Below are 24,711 nucleotides of genomic sequence, written 5' to 3' on the forward strand. Positions count from 1 at the left end.
ATGTTCGATATGTTCTGCTAATATTGAACAATTTGGACAATCTGTTGTTTCTGCATCTGTGATGTGTGTATCTGTTGTATTGGGTGTATCAGTTGTATTGGGTGTATCTGTCACCATGCAGATGGTGTGTGCATATGGCTGTGCCCCACCCACCATGGAGTTGTAAGTGTAAACCATACCCAATACATTCTGTATCTTTTTCTGTAACCGTTTCACAGTAAAAAACTTCTTATCTAACTTAGCATTCTCAAGTTCACATTGCCGGTACAGATTTGACCATAACTGTGCGTCACTATGTGTATGGTCAAATAAATACTCCACATGACTTTGTCTAGAATAATCATGAATGAAATCCATATCTCACCAATATGTGATGCGTTGTCCTGGAATGACTCCAATCGTCTATGGGTCGATCGTCCTGGAATGGCTCCAATCGTCTATGGGTCGATGGTCCTCTGTGTCCTAGAAGGATTACCCTGGGGATCTCCTGGATTGGAAGTCCTCAGGTGTCCGTCAAGGCTTGACACATACGACCTCCGTGCAGCTTGTCACGTCAAACCTCTCCAAGGTTCCGTGATGTAGACACAGTGTATCGTCTTTGCCTGCAGTCTTTGGACAGAGATTTTACTCCACTGACCCGATCCCCCTTCTCGGACAAAAGGCAGGGAATGACGTAAGAAAAAAAGTCCCACAGGAAGAAAAGGCAGTGTGAAAAAAAATCACCACGCACAGAAAACAGCTGTGCCTCTCAATCATTCAGGCTGATGCTCGCCAAATATGTTAGAAATACGGTTGATGTGACATATGCTAAGCCAGTATATTAATGATTGGAGCAAAATAGGTGCAAAAACATATGTGGATTTATTCAGTAGAAGTTAAAGTCATTACAGAAAAGTAACTTCTTGTCTTTAGTTAGTGAAGAGAAATAGATAAGTAGAGAAAAAGAGTTCATTTATCTTACATAGCTGTGATGTTGTGATAAGCCGTCCCTCTCTCGATCATCTGGTGAGAATGCTCCCATTCTACTTCTGAGTGAGTGTTCTTTGAAGTGTGGTCCGCTTTTATAATTCAAACCCCACCCCCTGATTCTCCTCATCTCTTTACATGGTCTAGCTATCATTTTTAGATATCCATTATGTCATATCACGTGATTCATAATTTGCAGAATAAGTGTCATGCGCAGTGAAGACTTGTAAAACTAAATCACTTTACCATAGAATGTAAAATATATAGAACTCTTTGAAGCTCGCTGACCTTTGACCTTAGTGTAACAGTAAGAAGATTCTCAATTCTAATTTCAGATCTTTGCACAAATTCCAGTTAGAATATAGCACTACGTTGTCAGCTACTTGATGAACAATGGCAGATGGTTTGGTTCTACCATGTCAAACCTTTGGTTAGAGATTTCAACTCACAGGCTCTCTTAAAGGGATGGGCGAAATACACACATTATATGAATGTATGTATTCAAGTTTATGAATCAAATCTCCATAAACTCACTATTTTACACTGAGTCTGGAAGATGTATGGTGCGGGAGGCCAGACCATGGATTGTACTAAACTGGTGACTTCACTCTGTTCCAGAGGTACTCTGTTGCCCCTATTCTGGCAACCTCACTCCTGTGCCCCCGGGTCCCCGTTACACGGACCCAGCTCCTGGCACCCTCCTTTCTCTTTCACTACTACTTCAGATCTCTCCGTCCCCTCCCACCAGGTGGTCTAGCCCCATTTGTTTCTGACTACCCAATGAGCCCTGGTGTGAGTGGCAACTGGGGTTTTGGTTGTGTGTTGCTGTTGCTGGCACTGGTGTTCCAGGTCCCAGGGGGTAGGTCCTGCATCCCTGTGAGGATGCAGTTCCCTGTAGTGCCCTGAGTGGCTCAGGGGCGCAAACATAAGCAATTCAGTGACCTCCATAAGACCCGCAACACACATCCGTGTTTTTTTTTTTGTACGTGTGCAGTACGTATTTGCACGTACCGGAGACATGTACACACGGAGACCCATGTTAATCAATGGTAGATGGCACACGCACGTAAAATCACACGGAACATGTGTCCGTGTCGTAAGTACGTGTGTGCGCTTTTCTACACGGACGACATGTCCGTTTTTTGCCGGCAGCACGCAGGCACGGACCCGCTTTAGTCTATGGGTCCGTGCCTGCACGGACCGCACACAGAGTATGTCAGTGTTCAGCACGTATTATCCGTGTCCGTTTTTCATCACAAAATTTGAAACACCTGTTACCAATCTATCAGGTCAATTGTAGGCCATTAATTCTGGCGCTAAACATACATTTCCTGTCTCATTTGCACGCCAGACAGCAGCTGGGCACCTGTCCTCTCACTGCAGGGGAACTTTGAGCACAGAGAACAACACAGGTACTGAGCATGGCGCCCAGAATTGATACAGAGAGGCTGATTGGAGAAGTAGAGAGGCATCCAGAGCTGTGGGACACACGTGTTGATGGCTATCATGACAGGTTAATGGTGGAACGAGCCTGGATGGCTGTGGCAGAGATAGTCTACCCTAGGAATGGATGGTCTCAATGTACCCCTGGAAAGAAAAATAGATATGATGAGTACAGATATTTGCATTGCTTCTGTCTTTACCTACATGTGCTCATTCTGTAGGCAGATTAGATCCATATTTGTATAGTTTGTTTTGCAGGTACAGTGCCTGCAAGTAGTTTTCAACCCCCTGCAGATTTAGCAGGTTTGATAAGATGCAAATAAGTTAGAGCCTTCAAACTTCAAACAAGAGCAGGATTTATTAACAGATGCATAAATCTTACAAACCAACAAGTTATGTTGCTCAGTTAAATTTTAATAAATTTTCAACATAAAAGTGTGGGTCAATTATTATTCAACCCCTAGGTTTAATATTTTGTGGAATAACCCTTGTTTGCAATAACAGCTAATAATCGTCTTTTATAAGACCTGATCAGGCCGGCACAGGTCTCTGGAGTTATCTTGGCCCACTCCTCCATGCAGATCTTCTCCAAGTTATCTAGGTTCTTTGGGTGTCTCATGTGGACTTTATTCTTGAGCTCCTTCCACAAGTTTTCAATTGGGTTAAGGTCAGGAGACTGACTAGGCCACTGCAACACCTTGATTTTTTCCCTCTTGAACCAGGCCTTGGTTTTCTTGGCTGTGTGCTTTGGGTCGTTGTCTTGTTGGAAGATGAAATGACGACCCATCTTAAGATCCTTGATGGAGGAGCGGAGGTTCTTGGCCAAAATCTCCAGGTAGGCCGTGCTATCCATCTTCCCATGGATGCGGACCAGATGGCCAGGCCCCTTGGCTGAGAAACAGCCCCACAGCATGATGCTGCCACCACCATGCTTGACTGTAGGGATGGTATTCTTGGGGTCGTATGCAGTGCCATCCAGTCTCCAAACGTCACGTGTGTGGTTGGCACCAAAGATCTCGATCTTGGTCTCATCAGACCAGAGAACCTTGAACCAGTCTGTCTCACAGTCCTCCAAGTGATCATGAGCAAACTGTAGACAGCCTTGACATGATGCTTTGAAAGTAAAGGTACCTTACGGGCTCGTCTGGAACAGAGACCATTGCGGTGGAGTACGTTACTTATGGTATTGACTGAAACCAATGTCCCCACTGCCATGAGATCTTCCCGGAGCTCCTTCCTTGTTGTCCTTGGGTTAGCCTTGACTCTTCGGACAAGCCTGGCCTCGGCACGGGAGGAAACTTTCAAAGGCTGTCCAGGCCGTGGAAGGCTAACAGTAGTTCCATAAGCCTTCCACTTCCGGATGATGCTCCCAACAGTGGAGACAGGTAAGCCCAACTCCTTGGAAAGGGTTTTGTACCCCTTGCCAGCCTTGTGACCCTCCACGATATTGTCTCTGATGGCCTTGGAATGCTCCTTTGTCTTTCCCATGTTGACCATGTATGAGTGCTGTTCACAAGTTTGGGGAGGGTCTTAATTAGTCAGAAAAGGCTGGAAAAAGAGATAATTAATCCAAACATGTGAATCTCATTGTTCTTTGTGCCTGAAATACTTCTTAATACTTTAGGGGAACCAAACAGAATTCTGGTGGTTTGAGGGGTTGAATAATAAATGACCCTCTGAATAAACTTTTCACAATTTAAAAAAAAAAGAAAATAAAAATAACATTCTTTTTTTGCTGCAGTGCATTTCACACTTCCAGGCTGATCTACAGTCCAAATGTCACAATGCCAAGTTAATTCCGAATGTGTAAACCTGCTAAATCTGCAGGGGGTTGAATACTACTTGTAGGCACTGTATTAATATGCCTGACTCATTTTGAGATACACTGGAGACTCACAAACAGGAGAGTGTATTTTATTGGCCTTTTGAAGTATTCATTGCAGTTTACTAGTAATGTCAGCATGTGTATATGTGGTCTGCAAAGCATTTTATGCATGTACAAAAGGCATTTCAGGATGGTTAAGCCACTATTAAACATGTTTGGGTTTTTTGTGCTTTTTCTATTGCAAATGTGCTGTGAAATGTCTATACATTTTGAGTTGTATTTTTATGTTTAGTTTATTATGCATGTTCATTGGTGTCACCATGTCTGGAATGGTAACAGTAATGTGTAGTGTATAATGGAAAATCTTTGTGCAACATATGGCACTTCATGGGTTTGTTGTCATTTTATTTCTCATGGCTAAAGGTCCAGTCACAATAAGCAACTTACCAGCGATCCCAACAACGATAGGGATCGCTGGTAAGTTGCTAGGAGGTTGCTGGTGAGATGTCACACTGCGACGCTCCAGCGATCCCACCAGCAACCTGACCTGGCAGGGATCTCTGGAGCGTGGCTACACGAGTTGCTGGTGAGCTCACCAGCAACCAGTGACCAGCCCCCAGTCTCCTAGTTACAGCACACATCGGGTTAATTAACCCGATGTGTGCTGCAGCTAAATGTGCAGAGAGCAGGGAGCAGCGCACACTGCTTAGCGCTGGCTCCTTGCTCTCCTAGCTACAGCACACATCGGGTTAATTAACCCGATGTGTCCTGCAGCTACATGTGCACAGAGCAGGAGCCGGCAGCACAGGCAGTGAGAGCGGCGGAGGCTGGTAACAAAGGTAAATATCGGGTAACCAAGGACAGGGCTTCTTGGTTACCCGATGTTTACATTGGTTACCAGCCTTCGCAGAAGCCGGCTCCTGCTGCCTGCACATTTAGTTGTTGCTGTCTCGCTGTCACACACAGCGATCTGTGCTTCACAGCGGGACAGCAACAACTAAAAAATGGCCCAGGACATTCAGCAACAACCAACGACCTCACAGCAGGGGCCAGGTTGTTGCTGGATGTCACACACCGCAACATCGCTAGCAACGTCACAAAGGTTGTTCGTTAGCAGCGATGTTGCTAGCGATGTTGCTTAGTGTGACGGGGCCTTTACTGAAGGTTTTTTTTTGGTAATTTACAAGGAGATAAATGATTATACAGTTGTTTAAGATTTTTACTGGTGAACTTGTTTTCTTTCTCATGCTTATTGTGTTATTATGTCACTATATGAGTGTTATGGGTTGTTGTTTTCATACACAGGGATGTGTGTTCCAATTTTTTTAGAAATGCTGCAATACAAGACTAATTATTTAAATTAACTTATTTTTTAAATCTTCAATTGTTAGAATTTGTGACTTTATTTTACAATTATTTTTTTTTTTTAACAGTGGATCTTGTAAAACGGCGATGGCGCTCAGCCCGTGACCAGTTCAGAAGAGAATATAACCCAGTGTCCACCACAGCTGCCGATGCAAAATAGAAAAAATATGTCCATTATGAAAAACTGAGCTTCCTTATGCCCATTATGGAAGTACCAAAGTAAGTTTAAACTATTACATCACATGGTGTTTTTTTTTTTTTAAATGCACACATTAATTTTTTTTATTTCATCAAAGTACAGAGGATAATCTTGAAGATAGTGAGGAAGCCCAGTCAGCAGTATTAACAGCGGCCTCTTCTTCTGAGATGGAGCCTACCTCATATCAACCACCAACAATCCCCATCACCAGCCAGCCAGACGCAGAAGAAATGTCCTCTGATTTGGGTTTGTGAACAAGTCAATCCACTAATGTAATTGCAGGCCAGTCTACAGGGCAACAAAATGGCCCTTCACCAGTTCTTGCAGAGAGTAGTCCACAGCTACATGCAGGCACACAGCCAAGAATATCAACTAATACCATGCGCACAGTAGCACAATCTATCCGTGGACGCCGACATAGGCGTTATGAAGACTTACGTTCCCTGCCAGATATCATTGATACTAGAATTATTCACATGATGAATTCACTGATACCAGAGAGTGATGGAGAGAGATTTTGCCGCTCCCTTTCTCCCTCTCTTGCATTGGTTGCACCTGATAGGCAGGACAGATTGAGGGCGTCCTTAACACTAATATCTGCTACCCAACGTGAGCCAGAACCCATATATTGTTTTGAAGTGATAGAACAATGGAGAGCTAATCCACGTGGCCCACACACAAACACAACTCAACAAACTGTGGAAACCCAAACAGAGGAACATTTCTCTAATTTTCAACTTAATCCTGTAGTGCAACAAACACATATACAGTGTCCATCTTGTTCTATATTAACTGATGTACAAATTAGGCCAACAGTTGTCCGACACCAAACAGGTACATTAATGACACAAAGGTCATCTCAACAGCCTTCATTTGTCCCACAAATATCCCAACAGACACCAATGCAAACCTCTTTTAACTATCCTAGTATTGTTAGTAATGTTCATAGACTACCTCAAATGTTTCAACAACCAACATCCTACCATGTTCCTAATAATCCACAACAACAGTACTTTCAACAACAGACTTACCCAACTAACTTCACATACACACATACTCCGCCTCTTCCAACACATCAATATAGATGGTTGTTGGTCTTCCATCTGCTCAAACAACTGCATCATTATTTGTTCCAAGTACAACAACTGTTACTAGTGGAAACACTGATCAGTCACTCACTACAACATCTAGTGTTGTGCAGCAAACATATTCTGTAGATGTCAATGCAATGGAGACTACACAGGAAAGCATCACTAGCCTAGAGGATTTAGTTGAATCATAATGTGATATTGTATGTATTATTTTACTTTTTGGTATCTTTTCTAGGGTATTGCTGGTGGGAAAACATATCAAAATGTAACACATTACTTACTCTATATGCATGTGGTCATATTTATGTTTTACTTCCCAAAAAATCAATAGAAATTACTCTATCACTTCAAAATCAATACCTGCCTGTTAGAATTTAGCCTTGCTCTGGACATGTTGTTTGGACCATCCATTAGAATAAACTGGGTTTAGGGAAAAAATGCACGCACATAAACCACTACACTAACATTCAGACACCTTTATTATAAAAATCCAGCCACTATGCAGTATCTGCATATTGTCTGGTCTCATACTTGTATTCCAATAGTGTCAAACAAATTATGCTTGCGTGACATTATTGCATAATAAAGTATGGTGTTTTGTATGGGCTAATGTCCCTGACAAAATTGATCAAAACAAAACAAAAAAAATACAGGGTGTATTGCAAAAGATAACATACATACATAGGTAAAATAATAATTCTGGACTATTTTTTTCTAAAACAATTTGCCATATTTTTATTAGTCATGTACATTCAGTAGTACTGTTTTTAGAATAACAAAAATTCCAGATTTTATAGCAATATAGTTATATCACAATAGCTTATGGGGACCACAAACACAACCAACCAACAAAAAAAAACACAAATTATACCTATGTATGGTCATTTTCTCTTTTGTATTACATATGTGTTTGTGCTTATGTAACCAAGTGATAAAAAACTATAACAATGTCAAAATTATACATGACTATGGTGATTTAAACTAAAATAATCTTTAAACTGATTCCTCACTTGTAGACCAGAAGTGGACACAGTGGTTCTAACACTACCATTCTCTACAAATGGTACATTTAAAGCAGGCAACTCCTCAATGTCTTCGTCATTGCTTTCATGTAATCTACAGTAATTATGTAACACTACTGTAGCTTTAATGACAGCCTTGACGGTGGTTGGTTGGAGTTGGATGGTGGTTTGATAAATGCTCCATCTTGAGGCCAAAATGCCAAAGGCACGTTCAACATAGCAACGTGCTCTGGCCAATTTGCTATTAAATAGGGCTTTTGATCTGTCCAGCCCCCTTCTGGGATATGGACGCATCAAATGCCTAGACAATGCAAACCCCTGATCTTCAACCATTACAAAAGGAACAATAGGGCCATTAGTACCAAACAATGGTCTTGGTGCAGGCAAAGTTAAACTATCAGACATTAATCGTCTTGCTAAACGTGAGCTTCTGAAAATGCGTGCATCTGAGGCACTGCCATAGGCCCCAATATCAGCAAATAAAAAGCAGTAGTTTGTATCTACCATGGCCAAAATAACTACAGAAAAAAACTTATGATAATTAAAATATCTTGATGCAGAGTTCGGTGGTTTCTTCACTCTAATGTGCTTTCCGTCAATGGCGCCAATACAATTAGGGAAAGCTGTTTTCTCCAAAAATTCATCTGAAATGTGCATCCATTCCTGTGTTGAAGGCAGCTGCATGACATGATGCCTAAGGGTCTCCCATAGCACAGTGCAGGTATGCAGGATAATCTTGCCAATTGTGAACCTTCCCAATAAGAATTCGAAATGTAGACTGCTGATGGATTGGCCAGTTGCTAGGTAGCTGAAATAGAATAAAAACATGACATTACTTTGACTATTCATGTAAGTTGTATTTCACACCAAATATTTGTATCATCCAATGACTGGCGATATACTGTGTATGACTATTTTTTTATTGCTTTTGTTGGGAAAACATATGTGATCTTTACTTTCCATATTGGAAAAATATTTATTTTTCTGTTTAATAAACAAGCTTGTTCAACAAATAATTAAATTTTAAATTACATAATTTAAACAAAATTATGCCTTTGTGATTTAACATGTATTTCAAAATAACAGATAAAACATGAGTATTCATGACAACAGCTACCATAAAGTCACCAACAGTCGTTCCTCAGGGGAGATGCTGAGGCGCATAGAGGTGTCCTGATGCTTCAAACGATGGTACACAAGGCCAAGGATGTTGTCAAATGAATTCATGGTGAGATGGCAGTAGGCTTGGAATTTTGGTGGCAATTTCCGCATTTCGCCATAGAGAATATTAAAATGCCCATGTGTTTTCCTGAGCTTCACAAGGGGGTGGATCCACATCCTTCTCTCCAGTGGTGGCTCTTCTTCAATCATATGTCGCCTAACCCCAAATCTCCTAGATATCAACCAGAGCAAATACATGATTCCTTCATTGGAGTGAGACATTTTGGAGTGTGTCTAATGTGAGAATAAGCTCAGAAGCCAAGTTTGTTAAGGTTTTTTAAGCAAACTAACCAAATTGGGTAGTTAATTAACCAATTTAACACACCAGGAGCACATTATGATGGGCTAACAAGGTTATTTGTTTGAAAATACGGATCTGAAAAAACGGACGGCACACGGACTGCACACGTACGTATTGTATTTCAATACGGACATTCCACACGCACACACGGCTCGCATACGCCATCACACGGATGCCATACGTACCGGAGAAACGCCCCAAAAAAAATGGAACACGGACCCGAAAAACGGACCGTGTCACACGGACGATTTTTCTGCGGAAGTGTGTTTTAGGCCTAGAAAAAGGGAACCTTTCACCAGGTCAAAAATCACCAGTTTTTGCTCTTCTTTTATTATCACTGCTCCTCTTAGTATTCTGTATTTTGTTTGTTTTTTTAAATCCAACTGTTTCACAGATTTGTGCCTTTTTTAGTTCTACTTTTTATGGACTTTACCAAGAGGGAGTTTCATGCAGGATACCCTGGGGGTCTGTCTTTAGGCTGCTTTCCATTATTACTCTGTGAGTAATGTCTCCCTGTTAAGGCCCTAAAATATAGCACTAAATAAAAAGATCCCTATCTCTGGAAACCTATTGCAACAAAAAAAAAAGTACAAAATGCAGGGCAGCGGCGGGAATATAACTAAAGCAAAACTGGTCACTTTTGACCTGATGAAAGGTCCTCTTTAACCCCTTCACGACACTGAATTGTGCTTCATGATAGTGGCAAATTTAGGACAAATCTGTCACAAGTCTCGTCATAACATTTGTGACACTCAAACTACATTACATGCACATGTACACAGATTTAATTAAAAACCCTTAAATGTGTGTGCTTTTTTAACATTCTTATTAAAGGCGTAGCTAAGGGTTCAGCTCATGGGAGCGAAACATCTGAGTGGGCCCCTAACCAGTAACCATGATTACAACTATGGGCCTACACGCAATATGGGTATAGGGGAACCTCAGCAGATGACCACGCAGTTACTGAATATAAATATCTACTCAAACACTGACCATACGATGACCGCATAGTGGTAGCTACCAGTCCTGCATAACATATGAGATTACAGTACTGTTACAGATAGTGACTTACAGCTGACATTCTTTCCTATGGATTTGTTCACTTTCCCATTTTTTCCATTTGGCCCAGACCAATATAAAATCTTCTTCCAGCCTCAACTCATCTGCACAGATTAGAACAAAGGCAGATTTGACTTCTCACATTTCCTGCACCATCTCAATCTATTTCACAACTTGCAAAGACACCTGATTCTACAGATACCCCAATACTGAGCCACTGCTGCTATGTGTGACCCTATTACTGCACCTATTGTTTGGCAAAATAACAGCGCTCCTCTTACTGCTTCACATAAAATTGCCACGAATGTGCCCCTTACAAAGTAATAATGCCTCCTTTGTGTCCTCCAGTTGGTAAAATTGCCCCCCTAGAAAATATTAAATGCCCTGAGCAAATGCCCTAGAAAACAGTGTCCACATTTTACCCCCAGAAAGTAATAATTGCAGATGTCCGTCTTTGATTGTCACAATGCTCTGAGTGCCCCTATAACTATAATGGTTGTTAAGTGCCCACTTAACATTTCATAATGTTTCCTCAATTTCCGAATTTACTGCTAATTTATACACAATATGATGCCCCTACACCACCCCTATACACAGTAAGATGAACACACAGCTCCCTTCTACACAGTATGATGGGCACACAGCTTTCCCTATACACAGTATGATTGACTCAAAGCTACTCTATACACAGAATTATGGACCCACAACTCTCCTACACAGGGTATGATGAGCGCATAGCTCCCCTATACACAGTATGATGCCCCTACTACTCCCTCATACACAGTATAATGAGCCAGCAGTATTTACTCCCCACATTAGCCCTCAAACTGAATAATGGTCTGAAATTTGCCCCCAAACTGTATAATGGCCCCACATTTGCCCCAAACTATATATTGGACCAATATTATCCCTCAAACTCAATAATATAATAGCCCCACATTATCTCCCAAGCTTTATAATGGCACCACATTAGTCCCTAAAATCTATAACTGCCCCCAAACTATATAATGGCCCACATATGGCCCCAAAGCTTAATGAAGGCACCAAACAGACGTCCTTACAATGTATAAGGGTCTCCTCCACACTGTTTCAGCCCTTCCACACTGCATAAAGGTCCTACCTTGTTTTTGATATCCCCACAGTCACATCACAAGTTTTAAATAAAATAAAAACATTGTATACTCACCTAATCCAGGATCCTGATGAGTCCACTCGCAAGGCAACGCATGCACAGAATATCAGATTCCTGGTGCGGTGACATCATTGCATTGGGACACTCACGTCCTGTGGGTGCGCTGGTGCTTTGGTCACTGAATCTTCTGCTGTTCTGCTGTCTATAGTCCACAGGCTTAAAGTGATGCAGTTGTCGCGGGCGGAGGAGGGGACGCTGCGCTCTCCCACTGCTCGGGTCCGGCTGCCGCTGCTGCGGCCGCTGCTGCTCGGTGGCTCGAGCGATGGGCCGGATCCCGGGGACTCGAGCGGCGCTCCTCGCCCGTGAGTGAAAAGGGGAATGGTTTTGGGGATTTATTGTCCGTGACGCCACCCACGGTTGTGGTGATTGTGTGGGCACCACCGCTGCTCTGGATGGGGATCCCGGGAGCGGTGATAGGGAGCAGCTTTGTTGTTATTTCTCCCCTCCGTGGGTAGGGGGTTGGTTGTCCCGGGGCCCGGTGATGGGGTAGGAATAGATGACAGGCGGGTTGCGGGGCCTGATGAGGTGTAGGGTCGCAGGGGCAGCGCTGTGCCGCACGGCACGGAGGTTCTCACTCAGCCCAATGATGATGACACAGTTCACGGTAAAACAAGCGGCTGGATGGACAGGTCCCTCGGACGGCTGCGGTTGCTTCTTCCCTGTAGGTTGGTGATGACTGTCTCTCCCTGCACCTAAGTTCAATGTTGGTAGCGATAGGTTCCCACCGGTAACCCGCTCCCCGACTGGGATGTAGGCCGGAGGAGCCCCTTTTGCCCGCAGGCGCTGGCCCTGGGAAATGGTTGCCCTTGGCGGTGGCGGTGTCTCCCTTTCTCGGTTGGACGGTTGCCTTCTATCGGGACTTGGCTGTTTGGAAACCCGGAGGTCCCCTTCACTAACGGATTTGGCAAATTCACGGCGACTCCAAGCCTTGCCGGGATCCGAAAGGCCCCTGCCAATGGTGCTGGCTTCTCTTTATATGCCGGTCCGGTACCGCCGGGTCACCACCCGTCCACGGTCCTTACGGCAGACTCCAATCGGCCTCCACTGCAGACGGTCACCACCGTCTGACTGACAGAGTCCGGGTGTGTGGCCCGGACGGAACAGAAAGGTTGGCAGTTGCTCCACTACTACCCTTTGCTCCTCACACTTTCACTGTCCAAACTCAACTGCTCCTTTTCCCTCCTCCAGGACTGTGAACTCCTTGGTGGGTGGAGACCAACCGCCTGGCTCCACCCCCTGGTGTGGACATCAGCCCCTGGGGAAGGCAACAAGGATTTTGTGTTCTGACCTCGATGTGCCTACAGGGAGTGTGGGGTGTGGTGGTGTTGTTACCTGTGGCCCCTGGCTTGTCCAGGGCGACACATTCCCCCATAGCAAAATGCAGACCGTCCTCGGGCTGCCCGTCCATCACCGGTTTTATTTTTCTGCAAAAAGATAAGAAAACACAATACAAGTAAAATAACATCATCCCACAACGGGAGGCACTTTTTCTTAAACGTTGCAAACGATTAACGGTTACGGCTTCCGCTCTCTCCCACCCAAGCAACCTGGCCCTGATGCTGCCCCCAAGCAAACAGGCAGCACCCCTTGACCCCAGTCCAGCACAAGTCACCCGAGTGGGATCTGTCCTTTCCAGGGGACCCACGTCCATGGGGAGCCCCTGGAACCCCCAGAGGGTAGCCACCGGTGGTGGCTGGGCCCCAGCCTGCTCCACTGCGGGCCCCCCCTCCAACCTGCCTCTCCGGAGGCGGTAACGGTGAAGCTATAACAAAATTTTTATTTACAAGCCACTAGTTTGTGGTTGCCCTGCAAGTTCATGGGCTTGTCCATAAAGAGTTCTTTATGCAACTTTTTGAACGGTCCCCACGGGGACAACGGTGCCGGCAACTACCGGTTTCAATCAGCAGTTGACAATCAGATGAACTTCGGTTGATCACTCATTTTCATTTTTCAAAACTTTCAAAACTTTTAAACACATACAGCTGGTCCCCCCCCCTAGATAGTAGTTTCCCTGTACCTAAGTGGGGGTCTACCTAGGTTGGGACGAGTGGATCTCCTGGGTCCAGTGTCAGTGGGGATAGGCAGTGGGGCAGAGGGAACAATCGGTTCCTCCTCCCTGCTATCGTGTGGGGCAGGCGGAGGCATAGGGGAGTTGGGTACAGGTTCATCCCTGGGCACTGGCACTAGCTCACGGTTGACTGCCTCCATTACTTCTTCATCCACAGGTTGTGGGAACAGTATCACTGGAAGAATCACCGCGCCGTTCTGTGTAGGCCAGTCCGCCGGGAAGTCACCCATCACGGTGTGGATTACCTCTTTTGCCTTCTCCGCTGGTGGAGGAACCGGAACTTCAGCCGCTGCCCTCAATGCTGGTGGGCACCTTTTCAGATGGTCCCGGGAAACCGTGGCCAAAGTGCCCCCTTGGTCACGGCTGATCTGGTAGGCCTTCCCATCTTCCCATCCCGTGGGCTGTATGACGTATGGGGTTTGTTTCCATTGATCATCCAGCTTATGGGTCCTCCTTTTCCGCTTCAGCACTACATCTCCAGGCTGGAAAGGGCCAGCAGACGCCTTCTGGTTGAAGCGCTGCTCCTGCTGTTCTCGACTCCGACTCAAGTTCTTCTCGACATATTCTTGAATCTCTCGGTATTGTACCCTCCTTCGAGTTTCCCATTCAGCTGTCGAAGGGAGTGCTTCTGGGGCTTCCAGTCCCATGTCTAGATCCACCGGTAGCCGACCGGGGCGAGCACTCGTCAGTTATGCTGGGGTGCACTTCGTTGAGCTGGAAGGGATATTGTTGTACATATCGTCCAAGTCAGGTAGCTTCTCCGGCCACAGGTTCCGCTCTTCCAGCGGCAACGTCTTGAGGAGGCCCAGGACCAAGTGGTTCATCTTCTCACACATGCCGTTGGTCTGGGCATGGTAAGGCGTGGTCCGGATCTTCCTGCAGCCGTACAACTGGCAAAACTCATGAAACACCTCTGCTTGAAAGGCCAGTTGGTCAGTAAGCACCTTCTCAGGGTACCCATGTGGTCGGCAGAAATAAGCCTGGAACGCTCTAGCGGCGGTACGACCAGTTAGGTCCTTGACTGGGACAACCACCATGAACCTCGAATAGTGGTCTACTATGGTTAGAGCGTAGGTGTACCCACTTCGGCTGGGGGTGAGCTTTACATGGTCCAGGGCGACCAGCTCCAGCGGTTGATGTGTAATGATCGGGTGTAGGGGCGCCTTCTGGCTGGCCTCGTCCTTCCTCCTCAGCGTGCAAGGACCGCACTCTCGGCACCAGGCCTCTACAGACTCCCGAATCCCACTCCAATAGAACCGCTCTCTCAACAGCATTTCCAGATTCTTCCATCCGAAGTGTCTGGCACCATCATGGTACGCTTGTAAAAAGGTGGGCACATTAGCTTCGGGAATCACCAACTGGCGGATTTTCTCATGAATCTTCGGGTTAATCAGCTCACGGTACAACTTCCCCTGGTGTAGATACAACCGGGTCCGTTCTCGCCACAGGCGCTGGGCTTCAGCTGGGGCAGCAGGGTCTATCCCAGCAGCACCTTGCTCCACCAAGGTCTTAACTAGGCGGACAGCGGGCACCTGGTTTTGAGCTTCCTGCCACTCCTGACTGGGCAGTGGGTCCAGATTCGCCCGTTGCTGGTAGACATGCACCTTCTCAGTTGGTGGCTGGTGAAATGCAGGCAACTCGATCTCTTCGAGGTCGTCATCCTCGCACCCCTCTTCTGACAAGTGGGGCATCCGAGAGAGTGCATCAGCATTAACATTGGCACGACCGGCCCTTTATTTGATGGTGAAATCGTAGTTGGCTAGCCTGGCCACCCACCGCTGTTCCAGCGCGCCCAACTTGGCCGTGTCCAGGTGGGTCAGCGGATTATTATCTGTGAAAGCGGTGAACTTTGCTGCGGCCAGGTAATGGCGGAACCGCTCGGTGATAGCCCACACCAGCGCCAGGAGCTCGAGCTTGAAAGAGCTGTAGTTCTCAGGGTTCCTTTCAGTCGGTCGGAGCTTTCGGCTAGCATAAGCAATCACGTTTTCCTTCCCGTCCTGGACCTGGGATAGGACTGCCCCCAAACCCACATTGCTGGCATCAATGTAGAGGATGAATGGGCGGCTGTAATCAGGGTACGCTAGGATCTCCTCTCCGGTCAAGGCCGCTTTCAGCTGGCGGAAGGATTCCTCATGCCTCTCTTCCCACACCAGTGGGGCTCCGAGGGATCTACCACCTTTGGTCTGTCCCACGAGGAGGTCTTGCATGGGGGCAGCCATCTTCGTGTATCCCTTGATGAAGCGACGGTAGTACCCTACCAGACCCAGAAACTGCCTTACTTCCCTCACTGTGGTTGGTCTCGGCCAGTCTTGGATGGCAGTGACCTTCTCGGGGTCGGGGGCGACACCTTCTGCTCCCACTACATGCCCCAGGTACTGCACTCTGGGTTTCAGCAGATGACACTTGGAGGGCTTCAACTTCATCCCGTACTTGGCAAGGGACGCGAACACCTCGGCTAGGTGTTCCAGATGGGCTTCATATGTCTGTGAATACACAATTACATCATCCAGATACAACAGGACGGTCTCAAAATTCAGCTGCCCCAAACAGCACTCCATCAGCCGTTGGAAGGTACCAGGGGCATTGCACAGCCCGAACGGCATACTGTTGAATTCACAGAGTCCCATAGAGGTGGTAAAGGCAGTTTTCTCTCGGTCTTTGGGCGCCACGGCCACCTGCCAGTACCCACTGGTGAGGTCAAGGGTGGAGATTTATAAAACTAGTGTTTGAAATGAGATTTCTGACACGACAATGATTATATATCATGTTTTTGAAATGACTATTGAATTATTAGTCCTAATACGATGTCTCTACTGAATAATATCTATTTGAGTCGAACTGTGATTATGTCCTAACATCAGCTTAAAGAGTGTTTGTTATTCAGTGAATGTTTTTAATTTGTTTTTAACAAGTAACACGTTGAGTTAAAAAATTACCCTATTTAAGTGGTTAACACTCACGTTGCTCTGTGTGGACCCGTGAAAGCACCCCTAGAGGTGCGAAACGGTACCGTCGTCCTTGTGCTCCGCTCCCCCTGCTCCCTCATGTTTGTATCACCTGTCTGCAAAAAAGAAAAATAAAATAGATTTCTTGACAACGCAGAGTGCTGCCAAAACTTCTCTTTTTTATGATATTGGTACTTGCTCTGGCTTCTTGGCATTTAGCACCACGGTAGTTCAGGACTTCCACTTGCCGTCAGCTGTTTTTTTCAGCCAAGTCCAATGTGAGGATACAGCAGCTGATCTGCACTTCAAGCACCCACAAGACAGGCTCTACATGGAATTGAGCCAAAGGACTTTCTTGCAGCATTTTCCACAGAGTGGTAAGCAGTGCAGTGCACAACTTTTGTTTTTTCTTCTATTTTTATCACTTTTTGAATTTAGCTAATCTACAAGCACTAGCACGCTTACAAGTATCATAAAGAAAATTATATTTAGGAATACTGCACTACGGCAATAATGATGGAAGTATCTGCAGCAGACAGCCTGGAGGGCACAGGTGCAGGATTACTAGCAGGGAGAGAGGGAGCGAGCACTTTTTTCACTGAATGCAATACCAAGCTAGATACGGACGTTATTAGTACTAAAAGTCTTGAATATAAGATTGCCACTATGGCAGAAAAAGAAATAAGTCTGTTTTGGACGATCCAGTCTCTATCAGAGGCTTTATACGATGTCAGAGTGCCTAGAGGACTACGAGTCATGAAACATATCTCTTTTTACCAGCATGACTCTGATTTTAGAGATAAATGGGAACAGGTCCAAAAAGAAAGTTCTATGCAATTCCTTACCATTGTTTTGGAAAAGAATATTGAAGAGCACGATTTGGTTACCCAAGAGCTTATTAGACTCAGAAGAGAATTGCAGTCCCGTTTTTCACAAGATCAATGGCAGAATTTTTTGAAAAATCTTGATAAAAAACTAATCCCATACCAAACCGTAATCAAAGAAAGGAAGAAAGAAAAATTCCTAAGAGATAAAGTTGATTACGAAACGAATATGATTTTTAGGTGGAAGAATAGAATAACAACTACAGGCTCACCACCTAAGAAGAATACATTTCGTAAAAGATTTTCTAAAAACTTCGGAAAAACTAAAAGAGGCGCGTGGACCACAGAGTCTGACTCCAGTGGGACTGATGAACCACCACCCCCTAAAAAAAAAAAAGGACTGGCGGAGAGGACAGTCAAGGTCCATCAGGAATAGCCCCTTTAGGAGGACTACACGCAGAGGGGGAAGGAGGCAAAGAAGACGCCGACATCAGGAGAATAAAACAAGTTTCATGGAGAAATTGAATAATCAGGGACATAAAATCTACAACTTGTCCCAAAGAACCCTGACCAAGGACATGACCACAGCTCTAGAAAAGGGACTTAGAATTTCTCAGGCAAACAAAAATTGTTTCACAGATTTCCAGATTGATCTCTACAAGTCTTGCAGAAAAATCCACCTAAAAAAATTCTTCGCTGGTGCCAATACTACTAATAAAGAAAAGGCCGTGGCAGAACAACCCTGTAGAATAGGTCCAGTTGGTTTTTGCTTTAAGGACTCTGCACTTGACTCAGTGAGAGAAGATACACTGACCCTATTGAGTCTGACAGAAAATGATGAGTCCTTACAGCGATTACCAATAGCCACACAGGCTGCATATTTTCAGGGAGGGATTAAATCAGATTTCTTTCCACCAGTGGTTCCTGGTAATTGTATTGATATATTCCAGAAGTTAGTGCTGCAAGACATTGAAAGCCTGAAATATCCTCTAATGCCCCCTAACCTGACAGACGCAGAAACAGCAGCGATTAGACAGTTAAGTTCATGGGAAGATATAATAATTCGAAAAGCAGATAAGGGGGGGAGCAACAGTACTGCTAAGTAGAGATTATTATCTACAAGAAGCTAATAGACAACTAGCTGACGCTAATGTATATACAAAATTAAAAACAGATCCTATGCCTAAGATTCAAGAAAAAATACGCAGCTTTCTCAATAGACAGGTAACTCTGGGCACGATTTCCAACAAAAAAGCAGAAAGCCTTTTTCCCTTACATCCGAATAGACCTCATTGGTACTTCGTACCAAAAATTCACAAGTCGACGGAAAGGCCTCCTGGACGTCCTATTATATCAGGAGTGGGTTCAGCAACTGAGCCATTATCAAGATACTTACGTTGGCTGCTGAACCCACTCTTGAGAGAGATACCTTCCTTTATCCGTTACTCAGATGACTGCCTGAAAGTGCTGAAGGATGTCCAGTGGCAGCCGGGATACAACCTAGCTTCTATTGACGTCGAGAGCCTCTACACCCGGATCCCTCAAGATCAGGGTGTGGAGGCTGTCAGATACTTTTTGACTAACATAGGCGAATCCGGCGACTTTGTGAATTTCGTAAGTGAGGCTTTAACAATTGTATTAAAAAATAATGTGTTCAAGTTTGGCAACACCTGGTATCTACAACATGGGGGTGTGGCTATGGGCACCCCCATAGCATGTACATTAGCCAATTTATTTTTGGCCAGATTTGAGGACGACATGATCTATACTGATGCCAACAGTTTTTTGTGCCACATCAAGTATTTTTTTCGCTATGTGGATGACATCCTGATCATTTGGGATGGCACACAGAAACAATTTGAGGATTTTGTGACGTCCCTAAATGAAACAAATAAATATAATATGTATTTTACCAGCGTGTTTGGGGGTTCCAACTTAGAATTCCTGGATATTAAAATCTCGGTTCAAAATAACGACCTAGAGACAGAGCTATACAGAAAATCAATAGCAGTGAACACTCTCTTGCGGCATGATAGTGCCCACCCCGATCACATAAAAATTGTGAATATGGTATTGATCTTTTTAAGAGTCAAAAGGCTGAACAGTAGCAAAGAACGTTTTTTGGAACAAGCAAATGAGCTAAGCACTAGACTAAGAGAAAGGGGATACCCGCAAAAAAACATTTCTAAAGCCCTAGAAAAATCTTTACAAAAACACAATAAAAATATTCATACTCCTAAAAAAACGGACATAGAAAAAAATGAACGGTTTAGATTCAATTTCAAATTTGGTTCCATGGACCAGAGAATAAAATCAGTGATTAATAAACACTGGCACATTATTGAAAATGATAAAGATTTACAGGAGATAGCAGCTAGAAAACCGCAAATTACTTATCGTAGGTCCAAAAATATAGGAGATTTACTCATAAAGAGACAATTTATCCAACAAAAAACCTGGCTAGAAAGGGCAGCCCCGATAGGGAATTTCAAATGCGGGAATTGCTCCTTTTGTGATCAACATCTCACAGGGAAAAACATCAAAGTAGGTGATAAATGGTATAAAATAGAAGGATTAGTTACTTGTCGCACTAAGTGGGTAGTGTACGTCATTTTTTTTCCATGTGGGTTTTTCTACATAGGCAAGACAATTAGACCCCTCTTTATCAGATTCCGGGAACATTCACACTCGATCAGTACTGGCATTGGAGCCACTCGCCTCATCACTCATATGCGTAACACACATAATGGTAATCATAGACTTTTACAATTTGCAGGTTTGGAAAAAATTACACCCTCCCCAGCAGGGGGGGATATGCACAAATATTTGCTGAGAAGAGAGGCCCGATGGATTATAGAAAGTAAGGCAATGGGACCCATTGGGTTCAACGATAAGAATGATTTAGCCATTTTTTTATAAAAATTTTTTTTTTTTTCTTCCCTATATTATACATCTGTCCTCTCTTTTCAGATTTTTCTGTCTTGATCAAGTATATAAGATATATACAGTAGTCATATGATATAATAGTTATACATACTTTTTTGGTCACTAAAAATCAAGATTAATATATTTATAAAACTAGTGTTTGAAATGAGATTTCTGACACGACAATGATTATATATCATGTTTTTGAAATGACTATTGAATTATTAGTCCTAATACGATGTCTCTACTGAATAATATCTATTTGAGTCGAACTGTGATTATGTCCTAACATCAGCTTAAAGAGTGTTTGTTATTCAGTGAATGTTTTTAATTTGTTTTTAACAAGTAACACGTTGAGTTAAAAAATTACCCTATTTAAGTGGTTAACACTCACGTTGCTCTGTGTGGACCCGTGAAAGCACCCCTAGAGGTGCGAAACGGTACCGTCGTCCTTGTGCTCCGCTCCCCCTGCTCCCTCATGTTTGTATCACCTGTCTGCAAAAAAGAAAAATAAAATAGATTTCTTGACACCGCAGAGTGCTGTCAAAACTTCTCTTTTTTATGATAAGCATGGAGAAGTAGTTTGCGGTTCTCAGCGCGGACATGGACTCCTCGATATGGGGCAGAGGGTAGGCATCTTTATGCGTTATCTGGTTAATCTTCCGGTAATCCACGCACATCCGCATGGTGCCGTCCTTCTTCTTAACCAGCACCAACGGGGCGGCCCAGGGACTACAGCTGTCCCTGATAACCCCTGCCTCCCTCATGTTCCTCAACATGTCCTTGGCGCACTGGTAGTGTGCAGGGGGAATGGGCCTGTACCTCTCTTTGATAGGGGGATGTTCACCGGTAGGGATATGGTGTTGGACCCCTTTAATCTGTCCAAAGTCTAGGGGATGTTTGCTAAAAACTTGCTCGTACTCCCGTACCACCCTGTATACCCCTTCTTTGTGATGTGTAGGGGTATCGTCAGTGCCCACGTGTAGCTGTTGGTGCCACTCGTCTAACTCCCCTTGGGGCGGGTGAGTGCTGGCAGTAGGTAGTGAAACTGGAGGAGCTGCTTCGTGGATGGTGTGGGGATCTAGGGTGAGCAACTTGGCAAGTGTGGCATACCGGGGAAGCCTGACTTCTTCCTCCCCACAGTTCAGCACCCTCACGGGCACTCTCCCCTTCTTTACATCTACCACCCCTCGGGCGGCCATTACTGTGGGCCAGTGCTCGGAGGGCATGGGCTCTATCATGGCAGGGTAGTCACGCCCCTGAGGCCCTACTGCTGCCCTACACCAAATCATCATCTCACTCCTAGGGGGCATAGTCAACGGGGCAACATCCATCACTCTCACCCCACCAATCTCTCCTCCCGTCGAGTTTACATGCTGGCGATACATCAAGGCTCGGATCTCACGCTGCACAGCTCTTTGTCGGCTCCCCGCCGCCGTGGCGGCCAGCTGCTGCAGTAGGGTCAACACATCGCTCATACAGTGCTCCATCACATTGGTTCCTAGCACTATCTTCGGGTTATGATCACTGGGTTCATTCATTATCACAATCATACCCTGGTGTTGTAGTTCAGCTCGCCCCACAGTCATGGCTGTCGCGGGCGGAGGAGGGGACGCCGCGCCCTCCCTACTGCTCGGGTCCGGCTGCTGCGGCCCGCTGCTGCCGCTGCTCGGTGGCTCGAGCGATGGGCCGGATCCCGGGGGCTCGAGCGGCGTTCCTCGCCCGTGAGTGAAAGGGGAATTGGTGTTTTGGGATAGTTTATTGTCCGTGACGCCACCCACGGTTGTGGTGATTTGTTGACACCACCGCTGCTCTGTATGGGGATCCCGGGAGTGGTGGTATGGAGCAGCTAGATGTGAGTCCTCCCCTCCGTGGGTAGGGGGGTTGGTTGTCCCGGGGCCCAGTGATGAGGTGGGTGATGCAGGACTTGGTACTTGGTGGGGTGCAGCGACGCGGGGGCAGCTCTGTGCCTTGCGGCACTGTGGTACTCACTCAGCCTGAGACGATGACACAGTTCTCGGTAAAACACACGGCTGGAAAGACGGTTCCCACGGACGGCTGCACTTGCTTTCCCCAGTAGGTGACGGTGAAGGTTCCTTTTTCCTGCACCCAAGATGATGATGGTTGCGATGGGTTCCCACCGGTAACCCACTCCCCGGCTTGGATATGGGCCGGAGGAACCCTACTTTGCCCGCAGGCGCTGGCCCTGAGAAACTGGTGCCCTGGCGGTGGCGGTGTCTCTTCGTTACGGTTGGACTGTTGCCTTCAATCGGGACTTGGTTGTTAGGAGACAGACGTCCCCTTCACTGACGGATTTGGCAAATTATGGCGACTCCTAGCCTTGCCGGGATCCGAAAGGCCCCTGCCCTGGTGCTGACTGTTCTTCGTATACTGCTCCAGACTGCCGGGTCACCACCCGTCCGCGGTCCTTCCAACAACCTCCAAGCAGTCACCCCTGCGGACTATCACCGCCGTCTGCTGACCTTGCTGTCACTGTCCGGGGCACACACCCGGAACAACTTCAGGCTTTACTACTCTCACTCTTTCTGTCACTTCAGCTTTTCTCCTTAGCTCCACTACTACTTCCTTCTACTTCACTCCCCTAGCTTGAACTCCTCCTCAGACTCTAGTCTGGCTTCAACTGCCTGGTTTTCCCGCCTCCAGGGCTGTGAACTCCTCGGTGGGCGGAGCCAACCGCCTGGCCCACCCCCTGGTGTGGACATCAGCCCCTGGAGGAAGGCAACAAGGATTTTAGGTTAGCCTTGGTGTTCCTAACTGGGGTGTAGGGTGTGGTGGTGTTATGACCTGTGACCCCTGGCTTGCCCAGGGCGTCACATTCCCCCTTAGCAAAATGCAGACCGTCCGTGGGCTGCCCGTCCAACACCGGTTTTATTTTCTGAAAAATATATAAGGTAAAACGGTAAACATAACAACTTATGACATCATCCCACATCGGGAGGTTCAGTACTTAAACGTTGCAAACGGTTTACGGTTACGGTCTCCGCTCTCTCCCACCCAAGCAACCTGGCCCTGATGCTGCCCCTAAAGCCCTGGCAGCACCCCTTGACCCCAGTCCAGCACAAGTTACCCGAGCGGGATCTGTCCTTCCCCTCCAGAGGGTAGCCACCGGTTCCTGTGGTGGCTGGGCCCCAGCCTGCTCTGCTGTGGGCCCTCCCTCCAACCTGCCTCTCCGGAGGCGGTAATTGCGGAAATGGTAACGGTAAAACAACTTATTTACATGCCACTTAACGTTTGTGGTTGCCCTGCAAGTTCATGGGCTTGTCCATGAGCAGTTCCTCATGCAACTTTTTAAACGGTCCCCACGGGGACAACGGTGCCGGCAACGGCCGGTTCTCTCAATCACGGTCAGACAATCTGGTAACTGTTCGGTTATCATTTCTGCTTATCATCTTCTGTAAACTTTTTCAAACAAAACTCAGTGGTGGTCCCAACGGGGACGGTGCAACGGTGCTCCGCTGCCTTTACTCAGAGTATCCGGCTTTATCTGAGGGAGGGGGTGCAGAACTCACTCGGCTCTCCTGGCTGCCCCTCAGTTTTGCATCTAGGGCGAACCACCCCCTCTCTCCACAGTGCCGGGTATACTGCACGATGTCACCCGGCATCAGGTTACGGCCGGGATGCTCTTCAGGCAGGTGCGCATTCACATCCCGCTGGGCTATAAACACTTCGGCCAACAGGCCCGGTTCATATATAAACCCATAGCCCCGGCGGACATCAAACCGCCTCACCTGCCCTTCGTACAGCGGGCCCCGGACACGGAACGTTGCCTGACGGAGGCTCTCTTTTTCCCAGATTGCACGGGCCACCAGCTCCGCCTTCTTCCTCTCCCTCTCACCGATCTCCAGGCCCAACGGTACTGGCTCCCTGTCCCAGTACGGCGCTGCTGCGAGCTCTGGCGCACGGGTCGGGCCCCGCAAGACCTGTTTGACATTGCCCACTGCTGGTACTCTGGGCGACAGGTCCCGCGGTGACGTGGCCTTAGACGCTGCCTTGCATCGGCAACCCGGCGCAACCTCAGCCGAGGTGTGGGGGATGGGCACAGGGGCTTTCCGCAGTTGGGCCTTCGGCACGGAGCGGGTCACCGGCTCCGGCTCGGGGACTTTCTCGGAAGACGCCTCCGGTTCGGTCTTCGGAGCCTTCCAGGGCAACACCTCCGGTCGACTACGGGCTCCGGCTACAGGTCGGCCCGCCTGGGCGGGCATGCTGGGTATCGCTACCGGTTGCGGTGGTAGCGGGCCTAATGG

General features: G+C 46.4%; 1 long non-coding RNA gene across 1 annotated transcript in view; it reads right to left on the reverse strand.

Moving 5' to 3' along the window:
- Positions 1-7,623: 7,623 nt before the first annotated feature.
- LOC142303319 (uncharacterized) overlaps positions 7,624-24,711 on the reverse strand; it is a 164,412-nt gene continuing 147,324 nt past the window's right edge. Inside the window, exon 5 of the long non-coding RNA XR_012753008.1 lies at positions 7,624-8,719. This is a non-coding gene — a long non-coding RNA (uncharacterized LOC142303319). The remainder of the gene's footprint in view (positions 8,720-24,711) is intronic.

Source organism: Anomaloglossus baeobatrachus, chromosome 4, assembly GCF_048569485.1.
Source record: "Anomaloglossus baeobatrachus isolate aAnoBae1 chromosome 4, aAnoBae1.hap1, whole genome shotgun sequence".
Taxonomy (NCBI): Eukaryota; Metazoa; Chordata; class Amphibia; order Anura; family Aromobatidae; genus Anomaloglossus; species Anomaloglossus baeobatrachus.